The sequence below is a fragment of the Akebia trifoliata genome, chromosome 1 (genome assembly GCF_017979445.1).
Source record: "Akebia trifoliata isolate Shusen 1 chromosome 1, ASM1797944v1, whole genome shotgun sequence".
NCBI lineage: Eukaryota > Viridiplantae > Streptophyta > Magnoliopsida > Ranunculales > Lardizabalaceae > Akebia > Akebia trifoliata.
Window position 1 is genome coordinate 22,142,604 of NC_141375.1, and position 20,376 is coordinate 22,162,979.

Here is a 20,376-nt window from a genome sequence, read left to right on the forward strand (position 1 = left end):
ACAAACTTTTATTGTTCAAAAGTAATATCATAAAAGTCTTTTTCACCTAAGTGTTTTTACAAAATTACCTAAAAGTTATAAAAGTTGTACCAAACGCAATCTTAGATTTTTTTATGTTTTCAAAGTAATTTTTTAGATTTAGCCCAAACAATAGTTTTAACTTTTCAATTTATTTATAAAAAAAAAATTATGCTTATCCAAATGGGTACTTAATTGAGTGCACCTACGAGAGGAAAACAAACTGTAACAAAAAATTTCTCAAATAATCTGAAAACCACCGGGCCAACAAGTAGTAGTAAATACCCAGAAACATATTAAGTATGCCAACCCAAACGTACGCAACAACCTCTTTATCATACTAGAAAAAACCATCAATACATATCCATATTAACTAATTCAATTTTCTCTGGCCAAAATACGTAGAGAATAAGTCAGGTATATGTTGGATTCATGTTTATTAGAAAATCGGTTTAAAAAATTGGAGGTACACATTTATAATAATTTGAGCAAAATTACCTTTTATATTCACTAGTTTTTCGAAAAGAAACGGGATCAAGGTGTCCGTTCCTATTTGATTGTGAGTGTAAAACACATTGGGCTCTTAACTAAGCTGTTTTTTTACAATGCATGCAGCCCAATGTATATAGAGTCTAACCAAAATAAGCCGTGTAGACATTGTATGATATTATAGGAAGGGGATATCATTCTAAATCGCGACTCGAAAGGCATACAACGTACAAAATAATACTCATTGGTTGATGAATGATAAACTAAAAAATATAAAAATATAACATACAACATACAAAATAATATATCATTTGGATATAGGCAGATATAGGGATGGGTCTGTATCCGACCCATATCCAACTCAGGTCAAGGGATCTCAATCCATATCCGACCTATATTTTAATTTGGATATACTTGAAGAAACCAAATTCGCTAAAAATTGGATTCGGATCACTCGGATTTTGGATAAAATCCGACCCATTTTAAGCCCTAGCTGGTAGGTTGAGAAAATACCTGAGGGTGACATAGGTACATTGTCTTAGTTGATACCATTGCATGCTGGCTTGGAAGAAGAGCAAGAAGGATCGCTACGTGAAAGAATCTCAATATTGAACATGTTTCCTATCACAAGCATTTGCTAACATAAGAAAAATGTGTTATAGTCTGGTTAAATTTCACTGATATAAGATTTAAGCAAGCAGAAGATAACAAAAACCATTGAGCAATACTTTGATAGGAAAATGGGCTTAGACCCATAGCTCAGTTGGTTAGACAAATTGCAAAACAAATTTGAGGTTGTGAGTTCAAGTCCAGCTTACCTATCCACCCAGCCCCCACGCCCCTCTCTAAAAAAAAAAAAATTAATAATAATAATAATAAATAAATAAATAAATAAATAATTGATCGGAACAGCTTACATTCTTAAGAAGATATTGTTTATTTAAGTGCCCAAAGACTATATTTTAAAGATGGAATATAAATTTACAATTGTTCGTCATTCATACATGGCTTCTGTGAAAGCACGCACAAGAACAACTTACATTCTTAAGAAGATATTGTTCATTTAAGTGCCCAAAGACCTTATTTTAAAGATGGAATATAAATTTACAATTGTTCATCATTTTTTTTTTTTTTTTTTTTTTGGAAGGTAATGGGGGGTATTTAGCGGACCCCCAGCCGACTAAAGAAGGTTACAATCTCACATAGGATTTGCCCACGGCATCCTCATTTACAATGGAACTTAGCTGTGTTGGAAATTCAAAAGGATACAAAGTTGAACTTTGAAAGGACCTATACCACGACGCCAAAAAATCTGCAGCCTTATTTGTTTCTCTATAGATAAACGAGAATCTGACCTCTTGAAAAGACCTCGAAAGCTCCTTGATAGAGTTGATCATCCTCCTTGCATACCAAGGCATAACAGCTTGACCCGAGAGAAATTGGACAGCAAGCTTAGAATCAGAGTCCACACACAGCTTGTTAACTTGTAGAAAGATAGCCAACTTCAACCCTTCTTTAATAGCTCGGAGTTCATGCATTAGAACATTGTCTCCTATAATACAGCTGGCATGAGCTGCTAGAGGTGATCCTTGATCATCCTTTATAATGGCCCCTTGGCCCCCATAAAGTCCTCTAAGAGATCCATCTGTATTAAGAGCGTGCCATCCACAAGGAGGTTTTTTCCACTGGCATCTAATATACTCCTTGTGGTAAAAAGTCACATTAATCGCCCAAGAGTCAAAAAACTGTCTAGAATAAGGCATGTCTTCAACTTTTAGCCTTAAGTAAGAGAATCTCAATCGAACATCATTAGTGATTAGTCTTTCGATCTGAGAAGCTGGCAGGTATTCATTTTGGAAAATTCTCCGGCATCTTTCTGTCCAAACATGGTAGATGAAAGCACAAAAGCTGCTTCTTTTGACCTCAGTGGCCGGTTCATTACCCTTCCAATTTCTTGTGATCCACTCGATTTCAGATTCCCATGAGGAAAGCGCTCTCGTAGTAAGGGATCTTTTGAGAACATTGATCCATATCTGTTTGGTGAAGGGACATGAGCAGAAAAGATGGTCTCTATTTTCTTCATTTGCGCGACAAAACACACAACAAGCCTGATTAAGCTTACCTCTCCTGACTAACCAATCTTGGGTTTTAAGGCTGCCACTAAAGCATATCCAGGATATAAACCGATGCTTAGGGACCACTTTGTTGCTCCACACAATCTTGGCCCAGTCCTTGTTGGTAGCTTCCTGACAAAGAAAAGAATAAGCCGAAGAGGTGGTGAAAATCCCAGTGGAATCAGCAGTCCACACTACCCTATCTTCTTCGGTCTCCACTCTCTCCATCTGAGCAATCTCCTGCCAAACTGAGTTTAGAGCCTCTACTCCTGATCGGGGCATCACCCAATCTCCATTCCTAATAAGAGCTCTCACCTTAGCCTTTGCATTAATCCTTGAGTCATTAGTTAGCTCTATTGGGAAGTTGTCGAACAAGATCCCATTCGAAGTCCATGGGTCATGCCATAGATTTGTGTTAGCCCCATTTCCTATAACATATTTGAAGGCATTTAGAATCTCCATCCTAGTTTTAAGAAGTTTTCTCCATACCCAAGAAGCTCCTGCAGTTGGTGTGGAAGTCCATAAGTACTTCCCTTTAAGCTTGTTTGCATGCATCCATTGCGCCCATAGGTTCTCTTTGTCTGCCGCTAGGGTCCATAGATGCCTTGAGGTCGCAGCTCTATTCCAAGTTTCCAAATTTCTGATTCCCAGACCCCCTTCTTCCTTTGGCTTACAGATTCTGTTCCAGCTGATCGCATGATGTTTAGCTCTTGCGGTTGTGCCAGCCCACAAAAATCTTGCACAGACTTGGTTGATGATTTTGATGATTTTCTTCGGCAATAGAAAATTGGAAGCCCAAAAAATGCTCATGCTACTAAGAGTGGTTCTGATCAGCTCCAATCTGCCTGCATAAGAAAGCAAATTACCTTTCCAAGAGCAAATTTTGAGATTAATTTTATCGATTAAAGGCTCACAATCGCGAACATTAAGCTTTGAAGGGATGAGAGGGATTCCTAGGTATTTAATAGGAAGGCTTCCTTCTCTCCATCCCATCTTAATTGAGATAGCTTCTTTAAGAGAATGGGACACATTCGAGAAGAACAATTTGCTTTTAGTTTCATTTGCTTGAAGGCCAGCAAACTCCATGAAAAAGTCCAACGTATCTTTGAGGGCAATCGTTGAATTGATATTACCTTTGAAGAACACCAACAAGTCGTCAGCAAAGCATAAATGAGAGATAGAAGGATTCTTGCATCTGCTGTGAAGATTGAACAGGCCAGATTGAACCTTTTTTTCCAGATTAGCAGAAAAAGCTTCCATAATCATAACAAAGATATAAGGAGAGATGGGGTCTCCCTGTCTGATACCCCTTTTCCCTTCAAAGTACCCCTGAAGGCTCCCATTAATCGAAATGGAGTACCTAGTGGTAGATATACATTCCATAACCCACTTTGTAAATCTAGAGGGAACGTTAAATTTGTTCATTGCTGCTTCAATTGCTGTCCATTTCACGTTGTCATAAGCCTTTTGAAGATCTATCTTGGCTATCACTTTTGGGCCTCCATTGTGCCGATGAAAGTCTCTAATGATTTCATGCGAGAGTAAGATATTGTCAGAAATTCTTCTTCCACCAATGAAAGCCGATTGGTTTAGGCTTATAAGGTTGCTGAGGACTCCCTTCAATCTATTTGCAAGAATCTTGGAGATGCACATGTACAGAACATTGCAGCAAGCAATGGGTCTATAGTCCCCCAGGTTATTAGGCATACTGATCTTAGGAATAAGAGTTAGTGTTGTCGAGTTAACTTCCCTAACGAGTCTCCCCTTTCTGAAGAAGTTCCCAATAGCAAGAATGACCTCGGGCCCCACTATATTCCAACATTTCTGAAAGAAAAAGGCAGTGAAGCCATCCGGGCCAGGAGCTTTATCCCCATTCATGGAGAATAACGCATCTATAATCTCATCTTCCCTCACCTCTGCCTCCAAACTTTGAGCTTGCTGTGCATTGATTTGTTTTGAGAAATCCAGCCCAAGGTTGCTGTTGTTTGGATTATGGGTTTTACCTAATGAGTCCTTGAAGTAATTTACCACTTCCTCATCAATATCATGCATATCAGATATGACTTTGCCATCTTCAAGAGTTAGGTTCTGGATTCTATTCTTCTGTCTTCTGGCTTTCACAGATTGATGAAAGAATTTGGAATTAGAATCTCCCAGATTCAACCACTGCTCTCTAGCTTTCTGCCTAAGAGAAGCTTCCTCTGCTCTAGCCTTACAAGAAAACTCTTCAAGATCATCCCTCTCTTGGATGATTAGCTGAGGGTTGGTTGGATCATTTTGAAGCTTAGTTTGGATGTTTTCAAGCTTATCTCTAGCCTTGTTCACCTCTTCATAAACATTTTTGAATCTAGCTTTGCTCCAATCTTTGAGGGCATGCTTAACATTCTTCAGTTTAAGTATAACTTTCAGCATAGGACTAGCTCTAACAGGTAAGCTCCAGGCACTAGAAACAGTTTGCAAGAACATAGGATCATCAACCCAATGGTTAAAGAACTTGAAAGGTCTTTTCCTTTCTTCAGCAGGTCTAGAAGTGGTAACCACCATCGGACAGTGATCGGAGATGCCATTAGTCTTGAAGACAGCCTCCGATTCATTGAAAATATTGATCCAAAGGGAATTAACCAACACTCTATCCAGCTTTGAAACAATTCTGCCAGGCCCTTGGTTATTGCACCAAGTAAATCTGCATCCTGAAGCCTTTAAATCAGAAATATCCGCTTGAAAAAAGCAGTCCATTGCTTCCTGAGCCGCAGCGGCATTGAACCTTTGACCCCCTACTTTATCAGCACTAGTTGTAACCACATTAAAATCACCTGTTAAGACCCAAGGGACAGTAATATTTGTAGCTAGCTTGCCAATATCTTTCCAAAGTCTCCTCCTCTCCACCATATTGTTTGAAGCATAAATAACTGACATGTAAAAGGCCTCCCCCAAAGATGGTTCCACCAAACAATGAATGATTTGGTCAGATTTGAATGTGGTTGTTACCTTAGCTACTTGAGTGTCCCAAACAATCCAGATCCTACCTTTTAAAGCTTTTTCATAGTTTTCCTCCAGGCCCCAACCTCTACAAATACTGTTAAAAACTTTGTCCTTATTGATACTTCTTACTTTCGTCTCCACAATGCCCAAAATCGAAATCTTATTCCTTGAAATGAGAGACCTCACTTCTTTCTGTTTAAGAGAGTCATTCAACCCTCTTATGTTCCATGATGCACAGATCATGGAGACAAACTAGATAGAGGGCTCAAAGCCCCCTCTTGGGGCCACCAAGACCTCACTTCTTCTGGCCAATAGATCTTTGATAGAAGTAGTTGGAGGTTTTTCTTTATCCTTCTTATCTTTTTCATCAACTAACCATCCTTTTCCTGGGGGGGTCTCAACATCTGAGTCCTGGGTAGGAAGATTAGTTAGAGTCTCGAATCTGTTAGGACTTGGGTTCCCTTTGTTATTCTTCCCCTTGTTCTTCGACCCTTTCTTTACAATGCTGTTTGAATTGTTCTTCATTGGGCTGATGTTATTCTTACGGGGATGGGGTGGGGGGGGAGTGGGCTCTTGACTCACAATGCTTATTGTTGGCTCTTTATCAGTACTCTCATTCGGTGACTCAGCATCATGATTCTCTAGATGTGAGTTGATAGTAGGGGCCTGTTTATCTTCTTGTCTGGCCTCTCTAGCTTGAATAAGAGTGTTAGCTTCTGGGTTCTTCCCTTTCCTCAATCTAGCCATTTCCCATTCTTTGTCAGTTTGCTCTTCAGGATTTGTAATAGCTGTATCCTCCCCACTCACTGTTTTGGCTACCCACATTGGCTTGGTTCTGTGAGCAATGGGGCACTTAGAAGTAGCATGCCCAAAAGTACAACAGCCCAAACACCTAGGGGGCATCCAGTCATATTCGACTTTAACCTCAGCTTCATATCCTTCGCCCATATCCATGAAGATAGACTTTGGGAGGTCTTCTTCTGCTGATATTTCCACACATACACGAGCATAGGAAAAGCGTTTCTTCTCCTCCGTAGCTATATCCAAGTATAGAGGCTTCCCTACTGCGCTAGCAGCACACCCGAGACCTTCTACTGTCCAAAATTGTTTGGGTAGTTTGTAAAGCTTAATCCAAACAGGGAGTTTAGTTGCCTCCCTTTTATCCAGCTCAATTAGTTTATTCCAAGGTCTGGTAATCAGCAGCTTCCCTCCCACAAACCATGGGCCATTTTCCAGGACTCTAACCTTATCTTCGAGGTCCTCGAACTTAAAGAAGAACAGTCTATTGTCGTCTGAGTAGACTTCCATGCCACCTTTTGGTTTCCAAAGCCTTTCCACATTAGTCTTTACCACTGTGAAAGGGATTTTAGCATTGAGGAAATGGCCTACAACACATCTCTCACAAAACGCAGCTCCCTTAGCTACAACTGATTCAGGACATTTTACAACCATCTTGCCATCAATTTTTTCTGGTTTTGTATAGGTTAGTTTTGCTCCCCCCCTAGCAGAAGCTCTCCCTCCCACAACTGAAGCCCAGGACTTATAGGTACTTCGCGGATCTGAATGAGTGATTTCCCCTTCTTCTCGTTCATTTCCATCGTTCTCGTTCAGTTTCCCTTCTTCACATTCAGTTTCCATTACGGAATAAACCTACTCCTTTGTTATTTTGATCTATCACTAATCAACCTTAATTGGACTTAGAGCTCTGTCACCATCAAAAGCTTTGATCCCTCAAACACCTCTCCCTTTCAACTATTTTGTATTCTAGAGTTCACAATTGTTCATCATTCATATGTGGCTTCTGTGAAAAGCACGCATCATAAATATGTTGTAACAGTTGAAATATTTCAATGGCGAGAATAGAGTTGGAAGACCATATGAGCATCAACACAGTCATACGCATAATATCAACAAATCAGTAACAGAAAATGGACTCGTTTCAATCAACCTTAGAGCTCAATTTATCCATCTTCGGTTCATCTCTGTCCAAATTAGACTCGTGACAGTTGATCTTAGTTTCTTTTGGTACCTCAGCTTGATTCAGTCCAGAATAGCTTTCACTTCCTAAATGAAGACACACCCATGATTTTAACACCAAAAAATAATAATAATAAAAAATTTAAAACAGATGAAAGAGAACTGCCAGCAAAATGGGACAAGCCAGCATGATTGAGAAATACCTGATGGCAACATGGGTATGATGTCAGCTATGATTTCATTGCTTATACACTTTTCTGAAGAACAAGAAGGATCTCGACCATGAAAGAATCTCAAGATCGAACATGTTCCCTACAACAAACTTTGCCAACCGTATCTTATTAAGATTACATCGTAAAGATATGATCTAATACTTTGTTGATGTTAGATTCGAGCAAACAGTGTAAAGTAGCAAATCAGTGGGTACAATGGGTATTAGAGGCTTATCAGCAATCTGTTGTAAAGGGAATTGACTTCTGATCTTATTCAAACTTATTCTCCCTTAGTTTTAGGAATTAGTTTTCAGCTATCCTATATTTTAGGATCTCAACTGCTGAGATTTCTGTATTTAATTGCAATCATTAGTGAAGAAAACATACTTTTCTGCAACAATCTATTATGGTATCAGAGCCATAAACCGATCCACAATTTTTTTTCTATCTCACCTTCTCTTCCCTGTTCTTTAACTCATGGCCACTGAAACCACCAATCCAACCATAATCAATACAAATGAACCAAACCAAACTCTTGTCAGCATTAATGTTGCTGCACAAACTCCTCTCAAATTAACCTCCATCAATTACCTCTCCTGGAAACTCCAGTTCCTAACTCTCTTTATCGGCTATGATCTACTTGGCTATGTTGATGGAACCAACCCATGCCCGTCAGCTACCATCACAGAATCAAATACCACCAGATCCAATCCCAGATATGTTCTCTGGAACCGTCAAGATCAACTGATACTTAATGCCATCATTGGTTCCAGTTCACCCACCATCATACCATTCATAGCCCAAGCCAAAACCTCTAGACAAGCCTGGACCGTCTTAGCTAACACCTATGCCAAACCATCTCGTGGCCGCATCAAACAAGTGAAAAATCAACTCAAAAACACAGTAAAAGGTTCCCTTACCATCACTGAATTTATGCAAACCATCAAAACCAGAGCAGATGATCTTGCTCTTCTTGGAGCTCCAATTGATGAAGAAGAAATCACAGATAAAATTCTTGATGGTCTCAGCGATGACTACAAAGAATTAGTCCGAGCTGTCTAAGCACGAGACAACTCCATTACCTTTGACGAACTTCATGAAAAACTTCTAAACTTTGAAGTCTCTCTTCAATCAGCCATACCCGAGCATCATCCTTTTCCAGCCACTGCCAATCCCACATACAAATCCAACAAACCTTGGCGCCCCTTCAGTCCTCAACACACCACCAGCACCCAACTGGCGTAACCCATATCCCTCTGCCCCTCGTCCACCTGCTGCTACAAATGCCAATTCCCCCTCCTCACACGGCACTCGACCTCCTCCAAGACCATATCTTGGTCATTGTCAGATCTGTAGAATCCAAGGCCACACTGCCAAGCGGTGCCCTTCCTTTCGCCTAGTACCAATCCAGACATCTCTCACAACCACCACACCTCCAACCAATCCTCCATGGCAACCACAAGCTCATCTTGCCACCAATCCTTCCACCAATCCATCATGGCTTTTGGATAGCGGTGCATCTCACCATGTCACCTCGGACCTCAGTAATCTCTCATTGCATACACCTTACATGGGCAATGATGACATCATGATAGGAGATGGCACCAATCTTCCCATCACTCACATCGTTTCCACTCCTCTTCACACTCCTTATAACACATTTAAATTAGATAATGTTCTTTGTGTACCATCAATGCAAAAGAATCTAATTTCTATATCTCAGTTCTGTAGTTCTAACAAAGTTTCTATAGAATTCTTACCAAACTCTTTTCTTGTGAAGGGACTTCGTACAGGGACAACGCTGCTGAGAGGACACACTAAAGATGGTGTTTATGAGTGGCCAACATCCTCTCCATTGATTGCTTTTTCCACAATAAAGACCACCTCCTTCGATTGGCATCACAGACTAGGACATCTGGCTTTTCCTGTTCTCAAACACATTGTTTCTAGCAATAATTTAGGATTATCTTCTTCATTGTCTTCTGATTTTTCTTGTAATGCTTGTCTATGCAATAAAAGCCACAAATTGTTATTTTCCAACTCTTCTATTGTCTCTACTCAACCACTTGAAATCATATTTTCGGATGTTTGGACCTCTCCAATTTTATCAACCAATGGCTTCAAATACTATGTAATCTTCATTGATCATTTCACTAAGTATATTTGGTTTTATCCACTCAAACACAAATCCGAAGTCAAGGCAGTTTTTATCAGATTCAAAGCTAATACAGAAAATCACTTTCATTCATCGATTAAAACTTTATACTCTGACAATGGTGGTGAGTACATTGCCCTAGCTAATTTCCTCTTCATATCTGGTATCTCACATCTAACCACTCCACCACACACACCTGAACACAATGGATTCTCTGAAAGAAGGCATCTCCATATCGTTGAAACAGGCCTAGCTTTACTCTCACATGCTTCCTTACCCATTTCTTATTGGCCTTATGCCTTTGCCGCATCTGTATATCTCATAAACCGAATGCCCACACCTACCTTAAATCTCTTCTCCCCGTTTCAAAATTTTTTCAAACTTTGCCAAATTACTCAAAATTAAAAAATTTTGGCTGCTTATGCTATCCTTGGCTGAGGCCTTACACTTCACACAAGCTAGAGTCCCGGTCCAAACCTTGTGTTTTTCTTGGCTATTCTCTCACCCAAAGTGCCTACTACTGTCTAGATCCATCAAATTCAAAAATCTATGTCTCTCGGCATGTCAAATTCGTAGAGTCTCAATTTCCCTATGCCTCACTGTCTAGTAAGCCTTCATGTTCTTCATCCAGCCTCATAACCACTTGGATACCTTCACCTATTCGGGTTGTGTCACCTACTCATCAGCCATCACTCACACTACCATCTGAAGTTGTTCTCCCTCAGCACCTCCCGTGTGAAGCTTCAACATCAGCTGCTATGCCTGCTCCATCCTCCAGTCCACCTCCAGATGCCCAAACAGGTGCCACACACCTGCCCACGTTGCCCACTACAACCCAATCCATAACTAACCCACCATCACCACAACTTCAACAACCACAATCTGCTCAAGTTCCAACTCATTCTATGACCACAAGAGCCAATAACCACATTCATAAGCCTATCAAGAAATTGAATCTTAACATCCAACTCGCAAAGTCCAATGATATTGAACCAACATCAGTGACTAAAGCATTCAATGATCCTCAATGGCGTAAGGGGATGTCTGCTGAGTGTGATGCTTTAGTTCAAAATGGCACATGCGACCTTGTACCACCTGATTCCAACCAGAATGTAGTGGGATGTAAATGGATTTTTCGAATTAAACGTAACTCTGATGGCTCTATTGACAGGTTCAAGGCACGTTTGGTAGCAAAGGGCTTTCACCAACGCCCCGGAGTTGATTATTTAGACACTTTCAGTCCAATTGGAAAGCCAACAACAGTGAGGGTTGTCCTCAGCCTTGCCATCCCTCGAGGTTGGACATTACGCCAACTAGATGTAAATAATGCATTTCTTCAAGGTCACCTCTCTGAAATTTTCTTCATGCAACAACCACTTGGCTTTGTTGATCAAGATCATCCATCCTATGTCTGCAAACTTCGAAAAGCAATCTATGGTCTCAAACAAGCACCTCGGGCATGGTATCAAGAACTTCACAATTTCCTCCTTTAGTCTGGATTTAAAAATCCACATGCTGATACTTCTCTATTTGTTCTCACTACGGCTGGTCATCTGATTTATATCCTTGTATATGTGGATGATTTAATCATCACTGGTGAAAATACTCAGACAGTTGATTCTTTTGTTAGTGCTCTCGCTCAGCGATTTTCCCTCAAAGATTTAGGTCAGTTGTCATATTTCTTGGGTGTGGAAGTAGTACCAAATAAGCATGGCATCTTGCTCTCTCAACGGAGATACATCTTGGATATCTTGGCCCGAACTAAAATGAATAAAGCCAAACCTGTACTCACTCCGATTCCAACAAGCCCACCTATGATGTTAAAGTCAGGTACCCCTTTAACGGATCCCACAGAGTACCGGACCATTGTTGGTAGCCTCCAATATCTCCTGATTAGAAGACCTGATCTTGCATTTGCTGTCAACAAGCTCTCTCAGTATATGCACACTCCAACAATTGAGCATTGGATGTTCGTCAAACGCCTACTAAGATATCTCTGTGGCACTGTTAATGAAGGCCTACAGATATACCGTTATTCACCGTTACAGCTACATGCCTTTTCAGATCATATGCATCGTGATCTCCCACTGCCTTTACAAGCCTTCTCTGATGCTGACTGGGTAGGAGACAAGGACGATTTTTCTTCCACCAGTGCCTATGTCGTCTACCTTGGTCACAATCCTATCTCCTGGAGCTCTAAGAAACAGAAAATTGTTGCTAGATCGTCCACTGAAGCTGAATATAGGTCGGTGGCTAATGCAGCAGCAGAACTCAATTGGCTAAGTTGTCTTCTTACTGATCTTGGCATCCCACTCACTTGCTGCCCGGTTATATACTGTGACAATGTAGGTGCCACTCAACTCTGCTCAAATCCTGTGTTTCACTCACGAATGAAACATGTTGTAATTGATTTCCACTTCATTCGGGATCAAGTCCAAAATGGAGTCCTTTGAGTTGCTCATGTATCTTCCGCAGACCAACTTGCTGATGCACTCACTAAACCTCTTCCACGTGCTCGTTTTCTTGGTCTCAAATCCAAGATTGGAGTTCTCTCACGAGCTCCATCTTGAGGGGGCATATTAGAGGCTTATCAGCAATCTGTTGTAAAGGGAATTGACTTGTTCAATTTCTGATCCTATTCAAACTTATTCTCCCTTAGTTTTAGGAATTAGTTTTCAGCTATCCTATATTTTAGGATCTCAACTGCTGAGATTTCTGTATTTAATTGCAATCATTAATGAAGAAAACATACTTTTCTGCAACAATCTATTAATGGGAAGCCATTGAATATTATTATTATTATTTTTTTAAAGGAATGGAATGCATCTTTTGAATGTTTTAAGATCAATTTACTTTTGAAATGATGAGCTGGATGGCTAGGGCTTAAAATGGGTCTGGTCCCGACCAAATTACTTGATTTGGTTGGTCAACAGGATCGGATAATTTCGGACCGCTCAACATTTTTTCTTCTAATTGCTAGACTATACTTTTACCATTGTAATTCTTTTATCTTATAAGAATTCATGTTATATTCAAGTAGTAGAAGAAAGATATCTTGTAAAACAGAAAAATATAATTTTCAAAGCAATATATCATTCGGATCTTGTCGGATATAGGGATGGATCTGTATCCGACCCGGATCTAGGGACATCAACCCATATTTGACTCATTTTTTTTATTCGGATATACTCCAAGGAACCAGCCCCACTAAATTCGGATTCGGATCACTTGGATTTGGGATAAAATCTGATCCATTTTATGCCCTATGGATGGCTCCCTATTTGCTCATCTTTCACTGCCCAAACTCATTAGTGAGTTTAAACATAAATCAAAATGGATTTGGAGATGACCTAATGTCCTATTATTAAATGTCAAGCATGCATAAGAGAAAAGCAACACATGAGTAGATGACATAACCATCAAAGAGTGTGTTGGAATAGCAAATAGACGAATTATTATAAATACATTAATGATGTTAAGAAGACCAGAAAGGCATCCGTAATAAATCATAGAAAACGTTGAACCAAGTGACTTGAAACTCACAAGGGGTGTAGCTAATGCTTTACTTGCTGAAACAGAAAGAGCTGTTACTTTCCATGAATTGTTTTGATTTCCTTGCGTCTCAACTCTAAACAAACCCAAAAATTCACATATCCCAGAGTCGAATAGTTCCATACCTTAACGGGCAGGATTTGGAAAGAAACTTCTTTTGTGAATCTGAGTCATTGGTCTGTTTGAGAAAGAAATTTAGCATACTGTGAAAAACATAAATAAACAATGGAATGTACAATTACCCAAAATGCTTTGTAAAGGAAAGATAAAAGGTCACCTTGTATGCCCTAGCATGCAAGGTAAGTGTGTGAGCAACCCGTTTGTTCTGCTCCAAGTCAGACTAAATACGTTCACTTGGTTCTTCGCAAAGATCATTGAGCCAGCACACAACCTGGAAAATGAGCAACCAGAAATGGAAAGGGGGGTATTAATAGAGAGCTTTTATTGCCGCACCAACTTTTACTAATGCCACCCAAGATGTGTGCAATTCTTTGGTGATTTACATATGAATTGGGGTGGCATTAGCAAAAGTTAGTGTGACAATAGAATCTCTCGTATTAATACTGATCAAGGATTGGACTCCATTGCTATAGTGAAAATGCATTTTTTTTTAAACGTTACGAAGGACACAAAAACATGGAAAAATTAATCATTAGCTCATCAATGTTGACTTGGCATGATCTTCTGGACCAAGGTGAAAGAATGTACATAGAAGATGAGATACTATAGCCTCAATATGGATTTTGTCACCTCTACTGTTTTGTGGTCCATTCATTTGAAGACTGTATGTCTGTGGGGCTTGTAAGATACTCTTCCTACGGGCTTAGACCCATAGCTCAGTTGGTTTGACACATTGCAAAGCAACTTTGAGGTCATGGGTTCAAGTCCAACTTACCCATTAAAAAAAAATAAGACACTTCCTTCACCTTAACAAGAGAAATAAAAATGAGAATAATGTGTTGGCTGTGATTTCTAACTTGGGTGAGGTAACATTACTTTTTTTTTTTTTTTTTTGAAAGGTCAACAGGGTTTAGGCAGACCCAGACCAGCTACAACCGAAGGAACGGGATACCACAGGCATCCTGATAAATAACAGAAACAAGGTCACTTGAAAGCAACCAACAATCTAATTCAGTACAACCTAAGTTATTCTGATAGGAAGCTAACATATCGGTAGCCTTGTTGGCCTCTCTAAAGACGTGGGAGAAGGTGACTTCGCTTAATCTGTGGAGCAAGTTCCTTATATCAAGGACTATGTGAAGAACACTCCACGGGGGGTTCCACCTACCCTTTAGGACTTGGATAGCTTGCAAGGAATCGGATTGGATTTGAATCTTTGAGCATCCTTTGGAGATTGCTAACTTGATCCCATGGAGAATGCCTCAGAACTCATGGGAAATGACAGAAATCGGGGCTTCACAACCTGCAATAGCCGCCGACACTTCTCCTTCACTATTCATAATGATTGCACCAAATCCTCCTCTATTAGTGGAGAAGGAACCATCTGAGTTAATGGCCCAAATGCCTCTATCTGGCTTAAGCCAAGTGCAATACCTTCTTGGCTTGTGGATAAAGCTAGCTTGAAGGCCCCAAGCATGAGTGAAGGCACGATTCACATCAGAGTCTTCAATGTCTTCTAGAAATCCCTCGAAGTTGATCCTAATATCTTCAACAATCTTGCAAATAATCTAATCCGGATCAAGGCAATTATTTTGATAAATTCTATTGCAGCGCTCCCTCCAAATGTGGTAAATAAAGGCACATAAAGCCACTTGCTTCACCCTTTTAATAATCGACTTCCCTTTAAAGTTTTCAACCGCCCATTCAACCTCTTCAACCCAAGTACCAGAGGCTCTTCGCACGAGACATTTCATGAGAATACCAGTCCATACCCACCTCAAAAAAGGGCAGCCCCCAAAAATATGGTTTGAATCCTCATCTTGCATTCCACACAAGCTGCACTTAGCTTCATTGATGAGACCCCACTCCTTAAGCTTGATCAAGGTCTTAAGTCTCCCTTTGAATGCTAACCACGCGATGAAACTATGTCTAGGAATCTTGTTCTTGCTCCAAACTAGGTGAACCCAGCTGAGAGGAGTAGAAGGCGGAGAAGCAAGCAAGGATCTAACTGCTGAACTCACCGAGAAGGTACCATTTGAATGACGTTTCCAAACCACCTTGTCCGAGGACCCTCCCAAAATGGGGACTTGAGGAAGGAGCTGGAGATTATCATGTATGAGATCTCCTCTTCCCCCTGGAAGCCTCCAATTACCATGTCTGATGATGGCTGAAACCTTAGCATTCGGCCCAATTCTAGAGTCATTGATGAGTTCTTCAGGAAAATAGGTATTAAGAATCCCCAGGGGGTGCCACGGGTCATTCCAAAGAGAGGTGGACGAGCCATTACCAACAAGATGAACTGTGTTACTCAATGCTAACTGCCTAGCCTTCAAGATTTTTCTCCAACTCCATGAAGCTTCTCTCGGGATCTTCATAGTCCAAAAGCTCTTGCCCTTGATTAAGTGTTTGCTAACCCAGTTCAACCAAAGAGAGCTTTCGTTTGAGGCAATCTTCCAAGCATAGAGGGCAAGGTAACATTACATTAGCTAGGAACTAACACTAGAATCGGTTACAACACCACACCAATACTTTGACGTAGGTATACCCAATTCGTTAGCAAAGTACCGAACTAGTTCGCAATATAGTTTGCTCTGAGTTCGTGAATTGCAGCGAACCACACTAATTCCCTTTTACTTCAATTATTTTACATCCCCCTCCACAAGTTGATTATATTTGAGATATCCCCCAAAATTTTAAACTGATAACAGACCCCTTTGACCTTGGTCTTTATTAATAGATCAATGAAAAATGACCAAATACCCTCATTTTCAACATATAAATGAAAAAAACTTGATATTTTCTTCCCAAAATTTGCTATCTTCATTCTCTTTTTCACCCTACTCATCACTTCTACTTTCAAATACCCTCATCTCTGTCCACCCATATAAACCGGGTTCATTCTTAAGTGGCGAACCACGAACCCGAATTCGAACCAAGTGAACCCACAAATCAGGTACATAGCTTTGACGTGTCAACCTCTAAAAGTGACTCTGTGGATACTGATGTGTTCAGTAATTTTATAGGAAAACTTTAATACGTTAAGTAATAAAATGTCACTCAATAACAGAAGAGTTTAGGGAAAAAAGAATAATCTGAAACAATTTGTTTTTTTGGACACCAAAAAGGACGGACCATTATGAAGTTTTCAGTAATTAGAGATGGCATCTCTTCCGGTTTATAAAACTTTAATATGTTAAGCAGTAAGATATCACTAAATGGCAGTAACAAGTACCAACATAGGTGTGCCAAACCAAATTGGCATAATTGGGTAGCACAGAGTGAAACTTTCCCTAATTATATCATTTCCAAAGATGCCCATATGTGGATCCCGATACAGATATTGGGATGGAAAATTAGTATACAACTATTCATTTTACAGCCATCCAATCCAATATGTTGATAAAGTGCTTCAATTTTAGCTTCTTTTAAGCTAAGCATGAATTTTTGTATTTACATAATGGTACATGTAACAAGACATCTAATATTACAAAGTCACATTTTTTCAGTAACATTAATTACAATATACTATTTATATTGTTTTGTACATGAAAGAAACTACAAAATTGTTACGAGTTAAAAACTAATTATAATTCATAACTAGAAGAAGTAATGATCGAGCGAATAGGAAAGTAAAAATATCCATGCAGTAGCAAATACTAGTATTGGTAATGTATAATATGGATGCAAGAAAAAAAATTGAGACTGTCTCGACAGAGAAAATCCCGAAACATTGACTGTTTTGAGACCAATGTTTCGTTGCAGTATAGTTCAAGACGTCAGGTCTCCAAACATTCTAAGACAGTATGAAACTTTAAGAATTCTTGACTCCCAAATTTTAGCCACAGAATCGAGAATTCTACAAATTCTATAATTAATATTTTTGAAGTTAAGCATGGACAACTACTTTCTTCTCAGTATTTTATTCTTCTATACAAAATATTTGGATACAACTAAATCATATCTAAAAAATTCTGCCTGAAACTTCCAACCATACAAATATGGAGTTAAATTTAGAGAGCTGCTACCAAATTTTACATATAACACACCATCCATATGTAAACAACTCCTTAATTTAAAAAAGATTGGAGTTTTGTAAGTAAAGGTTGGCATGGCAATAGAATTTCTCTAAATCTAATGTTGAAATGACACAATCCACTTTTTATAAGGCTATAAATGTTGGAATGGGCTAGCTGCTTTTTGGTGAAAATGGCCTCCATGGTAAGGAGTTCATATTCGCCAAGAACCAGGACTTAAGTCATCTCACTGTCTCAATTTGAGGCCATGAGTGCGTGTCACTAGGTGCCTCAAAAAATGCGTCATTCTATCCTAATATATGAAAAACTCATCTCCTAGGAAGGAGCGATCTTACAGAAGCAATGGTCTTCGCAGCTTGTGGTTCAGGAAACGTCTTCCCACAACCATGTGATGACTAACCAAAAGTTTGTATTGAACAACAAAACTTCATACAAATCTCAAGAAATTATGGTAACAATTAGTATAAGTACACAAAGTCACGGACATACACATACACACACACACAAATAAATAAAAAAAAAAAGCTCTAGTAGCTTTTCTTCTGAAAATTGCAATAAATCTCCAACCGTGTTCACACCAAGGTCAATTTGTCAGGAGCTCCCAAGCTTTCCTCCAAGTTGTTTCCTAGAAACCCATTTTGTTCCAGGGCATGAGAAACAAAGCTAGCATTACATAGCTGTGCTTTAAAAACTGTAGGAGTGAGCATCAAGCTTCCACCTTTTTATTAATAAATATTTATATATGATATAAAATAGGACTGCGAAAAACAAAAAAAAGAAATTTAGAAAATAATAAAAATCATTAAAAAAATACAATTTCAATATTTTAGTAGTCAGTCAATAAATCTTAATTAATAAATCGCACAGCTAAAAAAAAATATTAACTGATGAAGCCTAATTATCCAATTGATCTCATTAGTCTACTAGTGGTCAATATTCTGATTTCCTCAACGCAAGCATGTCTCGACAAACCATATGAGACCTAAAAACAGATGGCTAAGAAAATCTAACTCAAGCTTTTCGTTTAAAGTCCCAACCATTCCACAGCCAAAATTGTAGGACCACCAATCTGGGACATAATAGGATGCTTACAAACAAAATATTGTGCATTACAATTGCACAATTTTCATTTTAACATCCAAAGAATATGATATGATGGGTGGTAGTGGAAGGTTGGTGGTTAAATATTTTATTGAAATAACATCATTGAGACAAAAATAAAGCATTTAACAAGAGTTTTGCACTAGGAAATCAAACTAAGTGATCATTTGATTAAGGGAGCCGTTTAAAAATGTTTGAATTCCAAAACCTCTGCAGATCCTTGAAAAGGGTTTCTCCAAGGACCAATTTTTTTTACTGTTTTGAAGAAGCATGTTTCCATGGTTCTTTTAGCATCTGATGCGTATGTTTCAAAATATAAACATGCCTAAACTTTTTTTTATGAGTAAGCCAGACTTGAACCTATTGGAATATGTTATGATAAGTTTATGTTTTTATGTTTAGTTTTTTAGTTTTTTCTCTTTGTAAGGGTACATATGTCTTTTCACTCTTATTATTATAATAAATACTCTTCCTAACCCTCATTGTGGCTGAATGATTCTCTTTCCATTACTCTTCTTGGTATTAGAGACCTAGAACCCCATCGACAGCTCCTTTTGGGTCCTTTCTCTTCGGTTCTTTGGTCCCTTGAAGCACCATCATCTTGCCTTCTTATCCCCCTCCTTTTTCATTTGATCTTGGAACCAAACACATCTAGCGGCAAGTTCTTTTAAGAGTTTCCCCATTCGGGGGTTTCTTTTCTTTTTATATTGCTATTTGGCCTGGAGTGTTCTACTAGCATGTTGCGATAGAACTAGTTGGTTGTCTTTGCAATAAGCTTACACTGCAAGCTGGTTTCCATGTTGCCAGTAGGTCAGTGCAATTGTGTTGTGGACTGCGATAGGGCTTCTGGTTGTGAGTTCAGGGTTGTGTGAAAGTTCTGAGGGTTGGGCAACAATTTTGAGGGTCTCACGATAGGACTGTGTGACTGTGATTGGGCTATTAGCCTCTTGCGATAGGATTGTGTGATAATTTTGTACTTCTAATAGTCTTTTGTGTTGTTGTGTGATAGTTTTGTGATGTGAGACAGGGGTGTGTAGCCTTGCGATAGGCTAAGCAAGTTTGTTAGAGTGTTATTTATTTATTTATTTTTTGCGAGTAGCTACTATGGACTAGTGTTGTCCCCTTCCTCCTTTCATTGGACTTCAGTTTGCATGCAACCTCCCTTCAAATCAAATCTTCCGATATTTTTTTTGTTTTTCCAATTTGTGGAGAACTTCTATTTTTTTGTGAGACTGTTGTGAGTTCAATTCTTTACCTCGATTTTTTTTCTTTTTTTTTATTTGTTTTTCTTTGGAAGTTATGACATCGAATCAAGCAAACAAGAAATCAAATACCTTTTTTAGGCACAACTCCTCTATCCAACGCATTACTACTGCCCTTTTGGATAGTAGAAACTTTCAATCTTGGTCTTGGTCTGTGAGACTCTATTTGGGAAGTTGAGGCAAGTCTGGATGGTTTTTGGGTTATGTTACAAAGCTACCTACTACTGATCCCAAGTCTGAACAATGGGAAATCAACAATTGCATTTATTCTTGGATAGTTGTTTAATTCTATGGAGTAGTGGATCTACACTATATTTATGTACTCTGAGATTGTCTCATATCTGGGGTCAGCTCTCACAC

The 20,376-nt window shown here is 39.1% G+C and overlaps 1 pseudogene across 1 annotated transcript in view; it reads right to left on the minus strand.

Moving 5' to 3' along the window:
* Positions 1-234: 234 nt before the first annotated feature.
* LOC147410954 (DNA polymerase eta-like) overlaps positions 235-20,376 on the minus strand; it is a 28,657-nt pseudogene continuing 8,515 nt past the window's right edge. The window contains exons 8-12 of the transcript XR_015178289.1: positions 18,155-18,278; positions 17,989-18,048; positions 13,777-13,890; positions 13,625-13,677; positions 235-1,128 (exon numbers count right to left, since the gene is read on the minus strand). The product of XR_015178289.1 is annotated as a DNA polymerase eta-like (transcript). The remainder of the gene's footprint in view (positions 1,129-13,624; positions 13,678-13,776; positions 13,891-17,988; positions 18,049-18,154; positions 18,279-20,376) is intronic.